This window comes from Grampus griseus (genome assembly GCF_964374135.1).
Source record: "Grampus griseus genome assembly, chromosome: 18".
Classification (NCBI taxonomy): Eukaryota; Metazoa; Chordata; class Mammalia; order Artiodactyla; family Delphinidae; genus Grampus; species Grampus griseus.
The window spans coordinates 2716129-2730551 of NC_139012.1; the positions used below are offsets into that span (position 1 = coordinate 2716129).

The 14423-nt window shown below is 47.9% G+C and overlaps 1 protein-coding gene across 4 annotated transcripts in view; it reads right to left on the reverse strand.

Moving 5' to 3' along the window:
• COL4A2 (collagen type IV alpha 2 chain) overlaps positions 1–14423 on the reverse strand; it is a 177084-nt gene that overhangs the window by 62872 nt on the left and 99789 nt on the right. The window lies entirely within an intron of this gene.

Below are 14423 nucleotides of genomic sequence, written 5' to 3' on the forward strand. Positions count from 1 at the left end.
CACACACACACACACACACACACACACACACACACACACACACACACAGTGTGCGTGCATGCACGCACAGAGAGAAAAAAAAAAGGTTTCTGAAATATATAAAATGTACGTCCGTATCCATCAGGGTGGCTATTATTCTAAAAAAAGAAAAGACAAAATTACATGTTGGCCAGGATGTGGAGAAATTGGAACCCTTGTGCTCTGTTGGCGGGAATGTAAGTCGTGTGGTCATTGTGGAAAAGAGCAGGGTGGTTCCTCAAAAAATTAAACAGAATTACCTTGTGACCCAGCAATTCCGCTTCTGGGATAGCACTCAAAAGAATCGACAGCAAAGACTTGAACAGATCACTCTACACCCACGTTCACTGCAGCATTTCCCACAATTGCCAAAAGGTGGAAGCACAGTATCCACTGACGGATGATGGACAAACACAATGTGCTCTATCCACACAATGGACCATTATTCCCTTTAAAAAGGAGGGAGGGCTTCCCTGGTGGCGCAGTGGTTGGGAGTCCGCCTGCCGATACAGGGGACGTGGGTTCGTGCCCCGGTCTAGGAGGATCCCACATGCCGCAGAGCGGCTGGGCCCATGAGCCATGGCCGCTGAGCCTGTGTGTCTGGAGCCTGTGCTCCGCAACGGGAGAGGCCACAACAGTGAGAGGCCCGCGTATCGCAAAAAAAAAAAAACAAAAAAAAAAGGAGGGAAATTCTGACACAGGCTACAACACGGATGAACCCTGAGGACATTACACTGAGTGAAATGAGCCACAAAGGGACAAATCCTGTCTGATTCCACCAACATGAGGTCCCTAGAGGAGTCACATTCATAGAGAAGAAAGTACAGTACAGGCGACTAGGGGCTGGGGGAGGGGAAAGGGCAGTTAGAGTTTTATTGGGACAGAGTTTCAGTTTTGAAAGATGAAAAGTTCTGGAGACGATGGTGATAATGTTTGCACAAAATGTGAACACGCTTAATGCCATCAAACTGTACAAAAATGATGAAGATGGTAAATTTTATGTGACGCGTGTTTTGCCACAATCAAAATAAAAAGATTAAAAAGGGGGACCTAGCTCTCTTATTATTGGAACTCATTGATGCATTAGTTCTATATTAATATTTTTTGTTAAATTAATTGACTTTATTTTTTTAGAGCAGTTTTAGGTTTACAGAAAAATTAAGCAGACACTGCAGAGTTCCCAAATACCCCTCTGCTCCTCCAACTGCCCCCCACTCCCTCACAGTTTCCTCTATTATTGACAACTTGCATTCGTGTGGTAAATTGATCACAGCTGATGAACCAATATGTGATTAACTGAAGTCCAAGATTCGTAATAGGGTACAATTTTTGTATTGTACATTTCATGGATTTTGATGACAGTAGAATGGTGTGTATCCAAAATAACAGTATCATAAAGAACAGTTTCACGACCATAAAAATCTCCTGTGCTTATGCAATACTGTTATATTTGAATGAACCTCCCAGGTTAGCCCCAATTTAAAAAAAATCCCCAACCAAGTGACTCTGGCTCGACTCCTCCTTAAACGCGTGGGTGCTGTTTATTCATCACAGAGCCCTTCTCTGCCAGGCCCATCTGCTCTCACACTTCAAATCCTGGTCTTGTCTTTAGATTAAGGGGCTTCTGAGTCAGTATTTCTAGTCTTCTCTTTCATTGCCTGTAAAGAACCTTTCTTATATAAACTGTGCAGCTAAGACGTTTGTCTGTCTTTGCAGAATGTTTATAATCTGTGCTTAACATCACACACCACTGACAGGGAGTAATTTCAGATGCGGCACGAGGTGCGGCCTTCATGTCACAGACAGAATCGGAGGGAAGCGCGTGGGGAGACCCTGTTGCCCCTCCCTTTAGATGTTGGACCCCAGGCATGAAGGGAGCAGTAAAGAGGTGTCTTCGGGGTGGAGGATACAGATGGAGGTTACGATCCCGCTAGATGGCTTAGACCTGCCCCAAAGCTTGGGCCCCCGGCCTCCTCAGACAAAGGGGAGACTGGGGCTCCCTCAGGGCCAGGTCAGCGTTTTAGGGATGGTAGATTCTCTGCTCTCCCCGCACGAGTTCCAGAGAGGCCAGTCTGTGCAGAAACCAGCAGATGCTCCCCTGGGGTAGCCTGACCACACGCATCGTGTGTCACGGCAAAGCCAGCGTATTTGAATCTTTGGAGAACGTGAAAAAAGTGGTTAGGAGGATTGTGGTACAAGACGGGTAGCCCTGACCTTGGACACATGACATCCCAGGCTCATCCTTTTCTAAGGTCTTGGCATGATACATTTGTTGGAAGTTTGGGGACAAACATGCTTTTTTTTTTTTTGCAGTACGCGGGCCTCTCGCTGCTGTGGCCTCTCCCGTCGTGGAGCACAGGCTCCGGACGCACAGGCTCAGCGGCCATGGCTCACGGGCCCAGCCGCTCGCGGCATGTGGGATCTTCCCGGACCGGGGCACGAACCCGCGTCCCCCGCATCGGCAGGCAGACTCTCAACCACTGCGCCTCCAGGGAAGCCCTGATTCAGATTTTTATGGCTCTTCCTCAGCTGTGCTCATTTCTGTTTTGTCTGTGACTGCAGACCAGGCCTCTACGCCTCAGAATTCCCCTAACCATCGGAGGCCCCTAGTTGGTTCGTGCTTACAGGGAGCAACCTTTGGGGGATAAAATGTTCCTCATTAGTACCGTCATTTTTATTGCCCATAATGTACATCTCTTCCAGGGGATGACTGTCTAGCGCCAACTAGAGGGACCGTCTCCCATTAACCCAAATGGGACACGTGCGTCTTAGTGAGGAAAAGCCTCACCTTGTCTCGAGTTCATTAACGTTTCCTGATTCCCTTTGATGGGGAGAGTGACTAATGACATCATGGTCTCATTTTCCTCCCATTGTCAGTAAACTTCTCTTTAACTTTTGTTTCTCGGATGGGAAGTCTGACTTTGGGAATAAAACTCTAGCCTTTCCTTTTCTGGAACATGCTCTCACTGTTTTCTTTTTATGGAGGTGAAATTCCCATACCACAAAGCTACCCATTTTAAAGTGGCTTCAGGTATATTCACAATGTCCTCTCTCTGTCACCTCTATCGAGCTCCAAAATACTTTCATCACCCCAAAGGAAATCCCATACCCACTACCATCCTTCTCATCCCCCTAACCTCCAGCCTCTGGTAACCACCATCTGCTTTCGGTTTCTATGGGATTTACCCATTCCGGATATTTCATATGAATGGAATCATATGTGTGATATATGACCTTCTGTGTCTGGCTTCTTAACATAATGTTTTTGAGGGTCATCCGTGTCGTAGCACGTGTCGGTACTTTATCCACGTTTATGGCAGAATAAGATTCCACTGTGTGGATAAACCAGTTCGTTAGTTGCGGACGGTGCTGCTATGAACATGTACACACCACTACCTGCTTTCTATGCTCACACCTGCTTTCAGCTCTTTTGGGTCTATACTTAGGAGTGGAATGGCTGGATCACACGGTAACTTTGTTTAACTGTCTGAGGGAGAGAGTGCCAGGCTGTTTTCTACAGCGGCTGCCCCGTTGTACATTCCCACCTGCAATGTGTGAGGGTCCGAAATTCCCCTACATTCCCACCAACACTTGTTATTTTCCATTAAAAATATATATAGCCTAGAGGGTGTGAAAATGGCATCATTCTGAAGAGCTCATCTTGAGCTTCTGACAGATGAACTATTTCACAAAATCCCCTCTAGCTGCGGCTCTAGGGAAAAGCCGGGAAGAGCCTGGAGGGAATCTGAATTACTCCCTCGTCTTCCAGGACTGGTCCCTCAGTCTTGCTCTCAGTGCAAATCCTGCGTTGCTGGGACTAAAAGGGCCCTTATGTCAAGGTCTGAGGACCCTGGTATGCATGCTTTGGTCATCAGGGATGAGATTTCCCCTAGGATATCCTGCCCACCAGGGCATCTAGGGTGTTTGCAAAGAGCAGCTGGAATGATTAGTAACAAAAAGGATTTTCCTCTGTACTAATCATCATCCTTACCAACTTCCAGCCTCAGACGAAAAGTCCTGATCGGAAAAGTTATTTCCATCTCTTCCTTTCTTTTTGTAATAAGTGATGTTAAAAATAAAAATTACCCCAGAAAGAACAGGACTGTAGCTTAACTGTCTTTGCATAAATTTCTAAAGCTCCTAAAATTCCTGCAATATACTTGACAAAAGTATTTCCACAAAATACTTCTCAAAAGCCAGCAGACATTTGGAAAGGAGCTGTAAGCCCATGGGCTCTGCCCCCCGCTCACAGAGAACTTGATTCATATAGATGTATCACTTCCTAGGAAACGGGATAATGGGAGGATCCTGTACTCCTGTATCTTCTGGGATGAAGCGCTACGAAAGGGTTCAAAAAATGGTTTCTCTCATTTTTACCCCCAGGACAAGTGTATCAAGTAGGTATCGCCCCCGCTTGAGAGGGGAGACAAGCGGGGTCTGGAGGGTTAGGGTCAGGGATGACTGATGCATTTAGGTCTCGGCAGGGGTGGAGTCCACCTTCCACGCCACCCTTGCTGCTCGAGTCGAGGTCCATGAGCTGCATCAGCGCCACCTGGAAACTTGCGGGAGATGTAGATTCTCAGGCCCACCCAGCCCTCCCGGGGCGGCACTGACCACGATACCAGGCGGGTTCTTTGCACAGTGAAGTCTGAGAATCCCTGCACGCCCCCACCCTCCTTCCCCTCCTGAAGTTTTCACGGAAGGAGACAGGTATGTCTTCATAAGAAAACTCTCTTAAGCGTGAGGTTGCATCTCAGAAGAGAGGTCGGGCTTCCTGAGCTGGGCAGAGAAAAATCTAATACTTATGTTTGTTGAAGACTATTTCTAACAAAGTGTTTTTGGTCTCATGCTTCAGTGCAATGGCAAGAAGGAACCAACTTTGGTCACAGTTAGGATGGAGGGGTGCACACGCGCCTCTCCCTTTTGGACATCACTCCTGGAGGATGCGTGGGACGTCCAGGGTTAGTTTTGGAGCTGGAGTCTGGACGGGCTGAGAGTATGAGTCCGGGCTTGAGCACACATTGCTTAAATACCGCTACTGTGGAGGGAATGCACTTCAAGTCCCGAGACACTAAGCTTTCATGAACTTGGAATTTTCACTTCTGAGAAAAGGGGCAAAATAGATCTGTGCACAGGCTGAAGACCTCTGCAGCTTCCGCGTCAAAAATAAAGGCAGAAGATGGATATGACCAATCAAGGCCCCGAGAAATCACACCTCACGTGCAGAAAACCCCAAGGAGGTATCCGCTGCCATCCAGCTTACTAGCCTTAACACCCGCACTGGGAAAGGGAGTAAAAAAGGGAACGACAAAGAGAAACGTTTCCAAGGATCAATCCTGCTTCACTGCACATCAGGACTTTTAATCTACGGTACAGTATTTTCCTGGTAGAATAAGCTTTTCATGCCTTCCTGGCCAACATCTGAATAGTAGGAAATCCCTTCTCCTTCCTAAGTGTACTCTTCCTGTCTCGCCTTTTATGGGCTCTGGGCGCTCCTCCAGACACCCACATCCTCTCCATCCCGTGGCGGCCCCTCCCCTCCCAGCCCTTCCTTCCAATGCTGTGGCTCTCTGTGACCTTCAGGGGATTCCAGACCAAGTCCCAGCTCATTCCGTGAGCTGTGCACACACATCTGAGAACATATCAAATGGCCCAAAGGGCTGAAAGGACCTTTTTTTTAGGATTCAGGAAAATAATTTGTTCGTCTAAATTTTAGAATTAGTCATCTTTCTTAGGGATAATCGTTAGCATTTGTGAGCAGTTTCTGATCACCTGGCAGAGTGAAGTTACGCCCTCTTCCAAGCTAATGATGATGTGAAGGTTAGTATTGAACTGTATATTACACATATAATAACTATCAGTAAATAGGGCCAACTGCCTGCTCCAGGCAAAACAGACAGAGCTGACGCTAACTCTGCCACCTTTCCCCTTCGCTTCTTACTAATATATGACAAACCATCAGGACTCTGCCCTGGGTGCTACTCCAGATAAAAGAGTTCACTTATTCCTCAATAAGAATTATATGGCCTCCTGGGAATCCTGCTGTCCTGCTCTCCGAAATTATCTGACACAGATTGTAGGGCGAGTGTTGATATAAGGGAAACAACATCCATATGTAAAGAAACAATCCTTGACCCTCACCTGGCTCCAGAGACAAACATTTATCAGTCAAAATGGAATACAGACCTAAATGTAAGGGCAAAGACTGTAATACTTCTAGAAGAAAAGCATAGAGAAGAATTTTTGCGACTGGATTAGGCGAAGGTTGCTTTGATAAGACGTGAAAATCACAAGCCATAAGAGACAAAAAGTTGATAAGATTAAAACATTTGATCCTCAAAAGATACCATTTAAAATAGAAAGCAGGCCACACGCTGAGAGGGAAACAGTCACAAGACACATACACAGAATATAGAAAGAGTGCCCAGAAATCAATAATAAAGAAAAGAACAACCTGACTGAAAAAATGCATAAAAGATCTGAACAGACCCTTCAACACAGAAGAGGTACAGATGGAAAACAGGCATGTGAACGGGGTTAAACACCATCGGTCATTAGGGAAAGGCAAATTAAATCCAGAAGAAGGTGTAGCCGCGGCTGCTGGAAGGGCTGACACACCCACACAGAGAAAACTGGCAACGCCCAGTGCTGCAAAGGATGCGGAGAAGCTGAAGTCTCATCACTGCTGGGGACGCAGACCCGAGCAGCTAAAGCCAAACACACACTTACTAGAAGAACTTTAGGCAACGGTTCCTAGTGGTTCAACTTATTTCAGCTGAAAAGTGGAAACAACCTGAGTCTCCATCAGTGGATAAACAAACGACGGTCCATTCAGGAAATGGAATACTACTTAGCACCACAGCCATCCTCTGTGCACGACGGTGAGGATGGATCTCCAAGGCACCGCACTCAGTGGAGGATCCAGACACAGAGGCCGTGTTCTGTTCGCCCTGTTTACGCGATACTGTGCTATGATCCCACCTAGGGGACACTCTAGAGACAGAAAGCAGAGAATCGAGTGCCAGGCCTGGGGGCGGAGGGAGAGGACAGACTACAGAGGGCACAAGGCAACTCTGGGGTCGTGGACCTGTTTTATATCATGACGTTGGTGGTCGTTACATGGCTGGACACATTTGCCAATATTCACGGAATTGTACGTAAATTATACCTCAATAAACTTGACTTAAGTTTGGCCTCTGGTGGAGGCCAAGATTAAGAAGACCACCTCTGCAGTTCACAGGCAGATTGCATAGGACCAAGTCCTTCCTTCTAGTACATTCTTACAAGTGAATTTATAAACTAGATATTATTTAGAAGTGGAAGAAGAGAGGATGCTTGTAAAATGACGTATTAAAAACATCTAGCAAGGTGCTTCTGAAAAATGTCTGCCTGTGAAATGAAGAAACCTGAAGAAACCAAGACGGACCTTTCCTCGTGTGGAAGCTGGATCCTGCGGGATCCTGGCAGGAATTAGGACCGTCCTCCCCACAGCCCCCAGGACGGCAGGGGTGGGAGTGGGTCAGGACCAAAGCAGATTCAGAAGCAAAAGATACACCTAGGATGTCAAGCCTTCCCTTATATGTGGCTTTCATAACAAACAAAAACAGAGGGTGTCACCTGTAATAAGATGCTATTGGGTAGTTTATCTGAAATGATTTGACTTGGAAAGATTCACATTTTAAAGCAAAGGAAAGACAGATTCTCTCTTGTTCTCCATCCCTAGGACCAAGAAGTCTGCAAACTGTTCCTTATTCTAAAAATAGGCAGCACATGGGCAGTCGAACACAATGGCTTCAGCCCAACACGAGGCTGAGCTTTTTAGAGTCTGGATGTGATCTGCCTTGGCACAGTTCAGAAAAGCTGGTTTTCTGGAAAGGCCTTCCATTGCCTCTGTGCTTTGTGGCAGTAAGTACATTTCATCTGCCTAAAGACGAAGCCTTGCCTAACAGACAGACTGGACTTCTTAAGCCTCTTGCTCTCCAGGAAGGTGCGGAGGTAGGTGGTGTGGATGGGCTGAGGGCTGCCGGGAGCAGAAACGGTGGCCAAGGAATGGGCTGGAAGAAGCCGATTCTGGGGCTCTGGATGTCAAGCTCCCATACGTGGGAAACAATGAAACGCTCTTTCTAACTGAGCAGCTGACAGCATGGAGACAGTATCAACAACCAGAGTGTCGCCTTGACGTCATCATGAGTTATCACACAGGGCGGCCCCAGGCTGTGCTGACGTGACTAGAAAGTGACAGCGACAACAGGAGGCAGCTCTGGAGTCACTGGGATTACAAGAAGCTGACGCGGCCATAAAAAAGAACGAAGTAACGCCATTTGCAGCAACGTGGATGGATCTAGAGACTGTCTACTGAGTGTAGGAAGTCAGACAGAGACAATATCATATGACATCGCGTGTGTGTGGAATCTAAAAAAAGGGTACAGATGAACTTATCTACAAAACGGAAAGAGTCCCAGATGTAGAAAATAAGTTTATGGTTACCAAGGGGAAAGGGGGGGTGGGTGGGATAAACTGGGAGATCGGGATCGACATACACACACTACTATACATAAAATAGATACGAAGGACACTCTGTAGAGCACAGGGAACTCTACTAGATACTCTGTAATGACCTAGATGGGAAAAGACTCTAAAAAAGAGTGGAAAAAAAAAAAAGAGTGGATATATCTATATGTACAACTGAATCACGTTGCTGTACCCCTGAAACTAACACAGCATTGTACATCAACTCTACTCCCATAAAAATTAATTTAAAAAAAAGACGATTGGTAATGAAAACAGTTTGCGGCCGATATTCATGGGCTCAATTGTAGACTATCAATTTTCATGTGTGAGTTGCACATGCCAACCTCTCACTCGTTCTCTTAGGTTGTATTCTTAGATCATCTCACGTGCGCAGTGGAGACCGTGTCATGACACCCTGTCTCTGTCACTGCCCTGCGTCCAGGGACAGCCAGCAGCCCGGGAAACACAGCCCCTGGAGGGAAGAGTGAGCAGAAGCACCGTGTGGCCTTCCAAACGTCGGCCTCCCCGCCGAGATGATCCACCGGGCGGGCGGCCTTGGAGAGGGACCTCTTAGCATCGTGGCACAGACCAGGAACGGAACCAACAGTTCTATCTCCTTTCCATTTAGACTAAACACAGTCACACGAAAGAAGAATATGCCCGAGGCTGGTATCATATTAAGTTGGTCTGTTATGGAAAAAAAAATCGGCCAACAAAGGAAAAAAGATTAAGAGCTAGGGAGGGTTCCAACTTTGCTGGGCGCAGGCCTCTTTTCCTGGTCCTCTGCATTTGAAATGTTCCTGAAAACGTCAAGTTCTAACTCAAGCTCCACCTTCCCCATCCTGAGAAAAGGGGTGACTACTTCTCCTCCTCCTTCCTTGGCTTTAACCTACTTTTCTGTTCTTGTACGTTCATGAAAGTTACATATTTTTTTCATTTCCTCTTCTGGATTTCAAAACTTATTTTTACATTTACATGCAACGAAATCCACTTTTTTGGCATGTAGTTCTGTGAGTCTGGACACACAGATGGTCCGAGTAGCATCAGCTCAAGTCACTGGGCTGCCCGCCACCCCTTGTGGTCAAGCCCCCTCCCCAACCTCTGTCCATCACTGGTCCTCCTCTAGTCTCATGGTCATGCCTCTCCCAGATGGTCACACAGATGGAATCACTCGGTGTCACAACTCTGGCGTCGGCTTCTCTCACTCAGCGTTTGAGATCCACCGCCTTTGCTGTATCAACAGGGTGATCCCTTCTATCGCGGAGGAGTGCTCTGTTGTATCCCATCACCACGATGTTTATGCATTCACTCCCTGAAGGACATCTGAATCGTTTCCAGTTTTTGGTCAATGTGAATTGGGCTGCTAAAATCATTCATGCATGGTTTTTTGGTATGTGTGGACATGCTTTTGTAAACACTCAAGAATGAGAGTGCTGGGTCTTACGGTCAGAGTACATTTAACTTTAATAAAGCTGCAGGGGGCTTCCCTGGGGGCGCAGTGGTTAAGAATCCGCCTGCCAGTGCAGGGGACACGGTTCGAGCCCTGGTCCAGGAAGGTCCCACATGCCTTGGAGCAACTAAGCCACAACTATTGAGCCTGCGCCCTAGAGCCCGCAAGCCACAACTACTGAAGCCTGAGCGCCACAACTACTGAAGCCCGCACGCCTAGAGCCTGTGCTCCACAACAAGAGAAACCACCGCAATGGGAAGTCCGCGCACCATAATGAAGAGCAGCCCCCGCTCGCCGCAACTAGAGAAAGCCTGTGTGCAGCAATGAAAACCCAACGCAGTCAAAGAAAAAAAAAACTCCAGGGGGACCCAGTCATAGGAGGACACCCACACAATTAAAATAAATAATAAATAAGTAAATAAAAAATAAAGCTGCAGAACTGTTTTCCAGACTGGCTGTTTCATTTTGTGTTCCCACCAGCAATGCACCAGAGTTCCAGGTCCTTGTCAGCACTTGGTATCGTCAGCTTGTTCCCTTAGCTGTCCTAAGAGCTCTGCAGAGCTGACACGTTATGGTTTTAATCTCGCTCCTTCCACGTTACTGCTGATGCTGGATCCAGTGCAGGGCTCAGAGTTTCCACTTGTAGCACCATCCTTACTGGTTCTTGGACATCCCTCTGCAATGAAAACTGGCGGTCCAGCCCCCTGTGAGCCCCTGTCATACGGGTTGCTCAGAGTCAACCGGGATTGTGACCACAACTTTGGTGCCTTTGCTCTTCTCCACGAAGACAAACCACCCACAGTCAACTTCTTTACGAATGTGAGGTCCGAGGGCAGGAGGGCCTGGGGCTGGGGGGGCGGGGGCCAGTACGAACATGATATCAGGTCTGAAATGTGATCTCAGAGCAAAGGGCCTCAAAGGCAGGGATGAGAAGGGATGATCTCTGTGGGGCAAGCACGTTACCTTGAACCACACTGAGGCAGGAAACAAGATAGTTAACGAATTTCTACTGTACAGAAACTAAAGAGAAAATCAGCCCCAAAGTTTTTACCTATTGTATGGACTTCATTTTATTTTTGTAAAAGAACATTCTCTTCTACAGTATTCTTCAGCAATATCCTACATTGTTGTACAGGATGCATGCCTGTCTTTCTGGTACAGAAACACCAGCTTCTGCTTGAGCAAGATTCTTATAGGGAATAAAAGTCACGTTAAATTAGACCAACATTACGCCGCTTTTCAAATTTACCTCTCTGCTTTTCACCATTGATAGCCTAGTACTTTCCCAGAGGCTTCATAAAATATCAGGTTTGGAAGGGACTTCAGGAAGCCTCTGGGCCATGAGCTTCCCTGGGAGCTCCTGGGACCACCCACTGAATCCCGTCTGCATCTTAATAAGATCCCAGGTAACGGAGGCTCCTCAGAGCTTGAGAAGATCACTCAGGAATGGCTCCTGTCCCAGGACCGGTCCTGGCTGGCCGGCACAGCATCAGCTGGGGAGAGTCTGGCGCCTGAAGAATTTCTGGTCTACCAGCTTGCGAGTGGAAAGGGGTGGAGCCTGGGAATCTCTGTTTTTAAGCAGCTCCCCAAGCAATTTCGATGCACAGTCAGGCTTCTCACATGGAACAGATAAGGGAACAGCTCGGGGAGGTGCAGCCCCCTTGTCACTCTGCCCATCCTTCTGCGGGGAACCCCTCCCAGCATCCCCTCCACCTGCACACTGGGTGCTCCCTGCGATGGTCAGGGTGGCTCACCACTGCTGACCCTCTGAGGGTTTACTCTCGGGTGTGGGAAATGTGCAGAGATGCCACCAAGACCCCCTCTAGCTGTAAAATCCAGGGGTCCCTCCCTGGCCCCTCAGCAGAGCGCTGCCTGAGTCTCCCCATGTGGACAGGCACCGCAGCCCAGCCACATGCTTCAGGATGGAATCTTCCTGTATTTCCAGCATTTACAATACTTTTTCTTTCTAAAGCTCAGTGACATTATTCCGGTGATTCTAAAACTGCCTGAGTCTATGTGAATGCCTTATAGTATTTTTTTTTTCTCTCCAAGGAGAGAACCATCTGAAGCCCACCTGAGTGGTCTCTTCCTGCAGGTGCAGGTGGCCCACCTGTGAGGGGTCTTTCCCAGCAACTGCAGGTTCTGCAACCATTCACGGTTCCTCTTCTCCCTCGCCCTCACCTTCCACATCAGATCTATCATCAGGTTTCAGGGATCCATCTCGTCTGCATACCTCGTCTGCAGGTGTCCCGCCTGTCCAGCCCGCGTCAGGGAAGCCAGGCTTGCCGTGTCTCTGCCCCAGGAGGACTGAGCTCCTGGCACTGGGTCAGGGCCCCTGCACCTCAGGGCCTTTGCACATGCCTGCCGTCCTGGTCTGGGCTCTTGGGGGCTCTAGAGGCTGTGGCTCAAGTCTCTGGGGACGTTTTCCTGACCCTGAACCTAGACCAGGGGCTTGAAAAGCTTGCTCCAAACACAGTACTCAGTGTGCAGCCCGCGGGGACCAGGCCTCATCCAAGCCCCCGTCCCAGCCTCTGCTACAGCATCTGATGCCTGGAATGTGCTCAGGACCGTTAGATGAATGAATTATGGCTCTGAGGTCATCCAGCTCCGCCCCATGACAACATGCAGGTTCCTCCCACATGGAAGCAGAAGACCAGAGTCTTCTGTTTTTAGACCATTATGAGCTCATGATTTCTGAAGCACTTCCAAGGCAGAGCTTCAGTGGGTACAACTGTGGCCTTCTTGTTCTCTCCCTTCAATTCCTTGAGTCACCTGAATACATCCCCCCCCAGGTCTTGTCGACTCTTTGCGCCAGATCTGTGGGGTTTCTGAGTGTCGGTTCTAGTGGATGGTCTGGTCTTATCTGTGTTGTCAGACAGATGGCTTTCCAGGCCTCTAGGATGCTCACGACCAGGAAGATAAATAACACATCCACCGTCTGCCAAAATCAAGATAGGAAATGAGGCAAGGGCTTTGGAATGCAGGGCTCCCATCTCCAGGAGGCTCAGTCCTGGTAATATTTCAACCAGGCTGTTCTGAGCACGATTGTCAGAGATAAGCTGTTTAGCGCACCTACCGTGACTCAGGAGGGTTAAAGGTTACGGAGAAAAGGAGCGAGTTTGCCAAAGTGGGTCTGTGCAAACCTATAAAAGGAAGATTTTCCACGCTTGCCGAAGGTCTCGGTTTTAAAATAAATTTTAACTTTATATCGACAAAAGACGCCTTCTTATTACTTTGATTCTCCCAGTCTGAGGAACACCTTGCAGTTCTGGTGGCCAACACTAGGTGGCAGTCAGTCGCGCTCTTTGGGACAAGGGCCCACCCCACCCTCGGTTCAGACAGCTTTGCAAAGTCCAAGATTTTGCAATCGTTTGGGGTTAGAATGACCCCCCTCGGTGGATCAGAGGGCAGGCTCCACATTTGTCATGGGGAGCTAGCCTCCCATGGGGAAAATTCTGACGAAAATTTTGCCTGCGGAATTCCAATGTTGTCTAAAGAGCTTATCAAAGCTCATTTTTCTCTTCGCAGGGTGGTTGAGTGAACTCAGTAATTAATTATTTGATAATTCCCTTCCCTTTTGACTTGCTCAAAGGAATGTGTTCTAAATACAGATACAGATATAGACACAGATAGATAGATATTTGAGGGCCTTTTAAACCCAAACCCAGTGCAGAGGTCCAAGAAATAGCGATCGAGTTATTGGATTTGACCCCTGTGTGGGACGAGGTTATAAGAGCAACTAACATTTCCAGACCAGAGCGTTTACTGTTTGTAGCACTTTCCAACAGTAAAATGACGTAATCCCTGCAACACCTCTGTGAGGTAGGTCTGTTCTTAGGTCTATTTTATAAGTAGGGGAACAGAGATACCAGGTGGTGGAGGTCCCTCAGCCAGCCTGTCGAGGAGGGGATTCATACCCAGCTTTCTAGAACATTCCAAAGGCTGTTGTCACCACCCACCTGAACCTCCCCTGAGTCATGGGTATGACCGTGGACCTCGAATATATCTTTTTATGGATCTTCACGAAGCTCTAATCAAGCCCAAAAGAGATGGACAAACTGCAAAAACAAACAGATGCAGGCTTGGGTTCATGGAAAGTCTAGACAAAACTGAGCCAACCGCAATCCTTCAGCGATTCTCTAAAAACCCCGTGTCTCTGCTTTAACCCGATGCTGCTCAGTTTGGGACCACTTCACGGCTCATTAATCCCCCTTCTGCTCGAAAGTGACTAGAGCCAGAAAGAGAAGGTGAAACTCAAACAAGGCAGTTCTGTAACTCTGGTCAAAAGGTATGTAAGGACGGCCCTGGGGCTGCAGGCTGAAACTCGGAGCTATCAGCACACTCCCGGGACAATGAGACGGGTCTCTGACCTGCGTTCCCTCCCGCTCCCATGAACAATATGTTGTTGAAGAAGGATTACAGTAGAAAGATCTGATCGTTTCTG